Here is a 7,552-nt window from a genome sequence, read left to right as displayed (position 1 = left end):
GTGTCTGCAATGTTTTCAAATGAAGTATTTTATCTTTTCAGAAAACTAATGAGGAAAACACTGTATTAGTGGAGACAATGTCTCTATATGTAGGCCATATGTTGAAAAGAGATCGATGGAAGAGTAGAACAGAATTTATATGAAACTCAAACAGTATCCTAATGAAATAATTACCTCAATATCTGCCTTATATGGAAGAACTACAACAAATAACTGAATGAGATGCTACCGTCGTTTTAATTCTATTACATGAGAATGAAATTGTGCCTTACGTTACTGTTGAAATTATTTATATTTTTTTATGATGATTAAAATGTGGTATACTTCAATATACTGGATATATTGTAGCACCTTCCGCTATTCCAACAAGAATGTATTACTGGCCATAATATTAAAACAGGCTTGATGATGACAGCTTCAGAACAATGCAGTTACCTTGGAAAAGCATTATCAAAAAGGGATTTCAAGTTTAACAATGTAGAGATGCTACATTAGCAAGTAATATTATGGCATAGGAGAGCAATGTAGTATTGTTACTACATCAGGTTTAGAAATCACAAAACCAGTGCCTAGAAATAGGGTATTGTTACTACATGGGTTTGGGGGAAGAGCTATGTAGTATTGCTACTACATCTGGCTTTGGAGATCATAAAATTAGTGACTGGAAATATGGCATTGTTACTACATGTGTTTGTGGGATAGCTAAGTAGTATTGTTACTACATCAGAATTTGAAGAAAACAAATCAGTGCCTAGAAATAGGGTATTGTTACTAGATGAGGTTGGTGGAGAGCTATGTAGCATTGTTACTACACCAGGTATTAAAGAAAACAAATCAGTGCATAGAATTAGGGTATTGTTACTATTTCGGTTTGGTGGAGAGCTTTGTATTATTGTTACTACATCAGGTTTTAGAGATCACAAAATCAGTGGTGGGAAATAGGGTATTGTTAACACATATGTTTGGGAAATAACCATGTAGTATTGTTACTAGTACGTTTACTAGCAAAACACGATTCACTTTACAGCTTCTTGTGCTTCTTTTTATTAAACTTGATATTGTGTGTATAAATTTTAAAATCCCTTTAAAAAGGACAAGCAAGCAATTCCTTTTTTATTTTGACAGCCATTAAATATGAAAACAAATGTCTTTACATTACAATATACATTTTGAGAGCAATATGTCTCTGTATAAGAACGGTATTCATCTTTCATAAAAAGAGTTCCAAAGGTCAGTAAATCCTGTTAGAAAATATTTGAAAGGACGACTAATCTACGTTTTATTAAACGAACAAACACAGGGCCTGAGAGAAGATCTTTAATTTGATAATATCAAATTTATAATAATGAAAGATATTGTTCAAATTATAAGTCCTAATTCGGCAAAACTATAAAATATAACATTGATGTCAAAACAAGGATGCAGAAGTTGATCTTCTATATTCAGCACATTTTGTAGTACCCGCAAAAAGACGTTTCCCCGTTAAAAGCTGGTGGCACACATACATATGGTCTAACTAACACATCTCTTGCCCTTGGGGAGATTGTTAAATTGTCCACATCTGTTTAATTGTTGTAAATTGGTTGACAGTCTCAGATCTTACTCTTCAGATCAGACATTCAACTGAAATGTGAATACAAAAATATGTCTCATATTGCAGCTTCGTACAGTGATAAACGGGAACATATCTTTCTGTTTGATACCATTAATATCAAGCTGGTTGGCAAATACACAAATCGAGGCATAAAATTCACTATCAACGACATATTCAAAATAGTGCTGCGTTTATATTAAGAAGTATGAAATATGTACAAGACTATTATAAAATGAAAAACACTCGACGAATAGTATTTAATACAAGTTTAATGTGCTTGAGCAATACATGTTTCTGTTTTGGTCTAAACAGGGGGACGTACAGACATCGAAAAGAGACCAAATCCTTTAATGGATCACCTAAAGACTCATACAAATCAAAAATTAATATAAACATTAGCTACATTTGTATATACATTTTTGAAATACTACACCTTGTTAATTATACTTTATATGCTATGAACAATAACATCACAATCATTACATTCGTTAGCATGTTCTTTATTCCATTGTCAGCTTAAAATGTTAGTGCAACAAATGAACTCAATTTTAATATCTTGAAATCAGATCAGATTAACTGATTTGTGGTTGATTATTTTAATCAGCTGCTGACTGTGGTAGTTTCAATGACCTTTTTTATATTTATAAACACATTTAATTTTGAAACCAATGGTCCATAGGTAGATAATTTACATATATTGGACACCATCAAATTAGATTAAATTATTAAATAAAAATACGTATGCAAGTAATTAAATACAAAATGCACACTCTAAAAGATTCTATTCGAAAATTCTTTATCCGCTGGTACACACGCTTATCTCCAACAGGTAAGTTATAAAAAAAAGTAAAAGTTAAAATAAGTGAGTTTTATGTATATAGGTAATCAAATAAAAATGTAGCAAGTGCAACATTAAGGTAATGATGCACTGCCCAGTGTAATCCGAAATAAAATATACACACACACACACACACATATATATATATATATATATATATATATATATATGAATATATATATATATATATCCTGATATTGCTTTTTTATTTTAAAATTAAAATTTTTTGTTTGTTTACGTAATTATTATGAATCATCTATGGTCAGTTCACAATAGCAGCCTATTAATGTCATTTAGTAAAACCTTGTTTGTGTTTTTCGTATTTATAAAATTTAAGTCGTACCATTTTGTTTGTACCATTTAATCTATACCAATTTGTCCGATACCATTTTGAATTTGTCCGTATCATTTTGTCCGCTACCATTTTGTCCTAGTACCATATGTGTGTGTGTGTGTGTGTGTGTGTGTGTGTGTGTGTGTGTGTGTGTGTGTGTGTGTGTGTGTCTGTCTGTGTGTGAATGTGTAAAGGGTTAGAGTTAGGGTTATTCATATGTGTGTGTGTGTGTGTGTGTAAAGATTTACTATTTCGTCTGTATCCTGCATCTGATGATTTACATAATATTCCAATCTGTTTATTCAAAGTGGCTGTGTAGACCATAGTATATACATGACATATTCAGCCAAACCATCAGGCAATCTTGAACAAACATCAGATCTCGATGCTTTTCTTGCTTGTGTTTGCGGTACGTGTAAACATTCAATTTACTCAAACGATATTGTCAAACGCAAATCACATTTTATCATTTGATTGGAAACAAGCGCTTATAAAGTCTGACAATGGATTGTGTAGTCTATTAAAATGCTACATGTGTTTCAATACATACTCAAATAATGCCAGTTGATCACGAAATTGTCGATCGAACAAAATGAGATTTCACATGTATTAACATACTAGGTTTTGTTTAAATTGCTTCATAATTTAAATATATTGTCTTTGAAAATTTGTTCGAATTGAACTTTCATCTCAGTGTATCATACATATCTCTGACACGGCGATTAGCCCGGTCAAAACACTTAAAAGATCTACCTTTCTGCCACATTACCTGTTAAGTCGAGGAGTAGTCTTTGCAGTTTGGCTCATTATACCAATCTGATGGGTAGTTGACATCAGCTTGAAGACCTTCAGGCTTGCACCAATAATTCGAGGTACTCTAAAATTAAATATACCATCTTTCATTCCGTGTTTCAGTAAGAAAGATTGACGCAAAGAGGTCCACAAAACACATACAACAACGACGGACAGGTATAGCGCGATTCTTTTGTTTTACCTAAGCCAGAAAGCCACTGTAAGCACTATGACACTAGCCATTCCACGATACTAATAGTTTGAAACTCACACAGAAAGGTGCGGTCCAACCTTTTACAACATTTCTGCTTAAAGGAGAAGATGTTATTCTTAAATGAGATAGTGATTCTAATACTTGTCCACATTCACATTTATTCTACATGAATCTCTAATGTAATGAATACATGAAAAGTAGAAGTTGTCCTAACTCTTATGTCACATGTTTAGGCAGGAAAAATACTGTTAAAAAGAAAAATAAGAATTTACGGTTTAAGAATCAAATCAAAAAATGATCCGAAAATAACCCACAAGTAAAATTTAAGAAATCCTAATATTGAAGTGTTATAATGAAATCAAGTTCGCATCCCGACGAGGAATCCAAGATGGAAGGCGTTAACGTATGCTGCATCCTGTATTATGTTGTGGTCTGCAGGTCCTTGTAGAAATTCAAAAAGTAACACTCCGGTGTTGGAAATCCGAATACAATTTTTAGGAAATGTCCCTGTTTAAGAATTCTGTATGAGCACACAAATATTTCCAGGGAAACGAATTAATCTTTTACAATACAAATAATCTAAAGAAAAATTAACATATAATTCGAAAACTGGCTACAACAGAAGGAAACGACATAACGTGATCATATTTACATACCAAAAAAGTCACTTAGCCCCAGTATCACATTGATAACAACCAATCATTTTACTCCGCGAAAAAGTTGTTTACTTCTCTAAAACTATTTACACGTCGAGGGTCATTTAGCCAACACAGCCTCGATCTCGGTATTAATATTCTTACAATAAAATTAAATTAAAAGAAATACTTGTTGACATGACTGTTACTAATTTTGAAATAAGGTCGGAAACTAGGTCAGCTTTATATATTTACACACATGAACAGTCAATATCAAATTATTTAGTTGAAAAAGTATCGAGTTCCAAGTCAAGTTATTGCAACATAATGAAATAAAAAAAATAAAAATATCTTAAAACTTACAGCTAAATCAGATAAAAATTAAATCAAATATGTATAACATAATAAATACTGACCCTAAAGCAGATCCAAAACAAACACCATAGGAAAGTATATAGGTTGGTAGACCCAACACGAAGTCACAAATTCAATGTCTAAATAAGTTTAATTGGAATCACTTTCCCGAACTAATCCGTTGCCAGGGAACAAATTGAATATTTAATGTTTCCAATGATACGCTATAATGACCAAGTAATGTAAATGTTGTGTATATAATATGTCAATATAGCATGTAGATTGATGTGTTGACATACATTTCAAAAGACCATTCCTATAATTAACTGATCTACATACACCTACACTGCATAGCTTAAGACCAATCCCGTAATCCATAAGTCAATCTGCACTTACACTGTATAGCATTAGACCAATCCCACAATCAATTGGTCGGTCCACACCTACTTTGTCAAGCTTAAAACCAATCTCTTTCTGCATTCTTTCGCTGACAAGACACGGTACTGCTTAACAGCAAATCCAGTTTTTATTCATCATTTGACACACTACAGAGCTTAAACCAATTCTACAGCCATTGACACTTAAAGTGCACAACTTAAGATCAACTGTTTTTGTTCACTAATATTTCCACAACACAGTTAAAACACACTTATATAATGTGATTGTAGATGAGTCATAGAGTGTGCTCATTTTACAATTCTGCATGCCAAGAATAACTAAACATAGGTTTTACTTACACTTGACGAGACACCCTCTCTTGAGCAACTGATTGTATTGCAGTAGATATCCTTAGTCTCGTCGGGCTCCAGAAGGCTGTCATATATCATGCAGCCTGTAAAATTGGTAACGAAGATTAATAGGATAATGATGTTTACTATGATGACTTTGCTGGTATTGTTAGTGATTGTTACAGTGATGTAACTAATAATCAAGAACAGAAGTGGAAATATTAGTATTAACATCAGTCTCAGTAGCAGCAGGAGTAGTAAAATAGAAAAATATTAACTGATACATCAGAGGAGAAGCTTTAGTAGTAGAATGTTTTAAATGACCAGAACTATAATAATCTTCTGGAAAAAACGGAAGGGAACAATAGAAAGATGTAACTATCAAAACAACCTTTCTTGCACGAGCAGTCTGCGTCAGTGTCATTGTTGCACCATTTGTTGCTGCTGTCAACACAAAATTCACTACATTCGCAACCTCTGAAAAGGGTAAAAGGTATATTAGACTTTGAATTATGTAAATGATATATGGTCATCACGGATTTAAGCTACCGATTTACTATTAACGTAAGAATACTAATGTATATATATCTGTATATCTCGGATATATATTCAGAAACTCATCACAACGTCTTTAATTTCTCTGCTGAAAATGCAAAAAAACAACTTTAAGTATGGAAATCAGTCGAAATAGCCAACTTTGCATTGTTTCCGTTCCTCCAGAGAATGCATAAATTTAAATTATCGAAGGAACAAGTACTCTTTGACAATTATTTTGTAACTTATTTGATGCTTTAGTTTCAGATTACTAAAGGTGTTTTTAAAGAAATTACCTGTCGTTTCATACATGTATTCTGCTTTTGCCAAGTGACCAAATACTTTATATCTTCAATCTATGTTCATAAAAGGAACCGTAATAACATTCTGAATACATTTTGTACCGAGATATAACCTATGGTAGGGAACGTTGGGCACGTCTATAGCAAATGTGATATATGATTGCAGTCATATAATATCTGAGTTATTTATGTACTCAGGTACACACTGAGATGGAGTGATTACGATACTACATATAAAGTATATGCCATTACCCTTCCGGACAATCAGACAGTACATTCGATATGACGAGGGCAACTACGAAGACTGCAGCTAAACCAAACGACTTCATTTCCTAGAACAGAGAATGCGACACTGATATAAATGTATAAATTTTGATTTTGTAAATTTCTAGTTTAGATAGCCACAGTATATCTGTCACATCACCAAGCAGCTTCAACACGAAAATACTCCAAGTAGTGATTCATATTATTTTAATAAATTGTTTATGTGTAATATTTTAGATTTTCAAACACTGTACTGAAAATAAAACGGTCATAGAACTAGATAAACCATGCGTTTGTAATATTTTATTTTAGATATTCTTCGTTAATTTGCCACATTAAGACGCTGCCTTCACATCAAAATATGTTTACCTGTGGTAATCATATTACGAGTAAACTACCCAATCACAAAAGTGCATGACGGATGATGTACTGAAAATACAATCGAGTTTTTTATATTTCTCTGTCTATTTGGTGAGTCATATTTTGTTTAAAGTACGTTGACTACGTCTTTACAGCGAACAAGAGATAACCTTATTCAACAACCGCAGTTCTGGAAGAGCATAACAGAAAGACCTTAATATATTCCGGGTGGTTAAGCTTCTGAATAAAATACGAATATGTTTTCACTTGAGTGAATGAATGAATAGTAAATGCTTAGTAAATGGGAATTATACATAATAGTATTTTGCGATTCCTTCTTCAGTATACTTGTTTATCATGCAGAGTTTGGACGTCATGCACAATTCTCTAGTGTTTACTATTCAATAACATCATGAATATTCAATGACTGACTAATAAACTCACAATTATCGAATAAAGTAAATAAGTAAAACAACTAGTGAAATGATAAACTCTTAAACAGATCAGCTACTTCTAATCCACGTAGCAGAATGGACAGATATTACGATGAGAATACACAAGTACCAAAAAATCTCAATACAAACATAAAAAAGTTTACACGCT

General features: G+C 32.5%; 1 long non-coding RNA gene across 1 annotated transcript; it reads right to left on the bottom strand.

The window, feature by feature from the left end:
• Positions 1-1,303: 1,303 nt before the first annotated feature.
• On the bottom strand, positions 1,304-6,653 carry LOC149771646 (uncharacterized). Its single transcript, XR_016418204.1, has 5 exons — positions 6,578-6,653; positions 5,881-5,966; positions 5,499-5,593; positions 3,536-3,643; positions 1,304-1,623 (listed from the first exon to the last, which is right to left on the bottom strand). It is a non-coding gene; the product is annotated as an uncharacterized LOC149771646 (long non-coding RNA).
• Between the last annotated feature and the right edge of the window lie 899 nt (positions 6,654-7,552).

This window comes from Sinohyriopsis cumingii, unplaced genomic scaffold (assembly GCF_028554795.1).
Source record: "Sinohyriopsis cumingii isolate HCF-2022 unplaced genomic scaffold, ASM2855479v2 utg001747l, whole genome shotgun sequence".
Taxonomy (NCBI): Eukaryota; Metazoa; Mollusca; class Bivalvia; order Unionida; family Unionidae; genus Sinohyriopsis; species Sinohyriopsis cumingii.
This window is presented reverse-complemented; position numbering and strand designations above follow the sequence as displayed.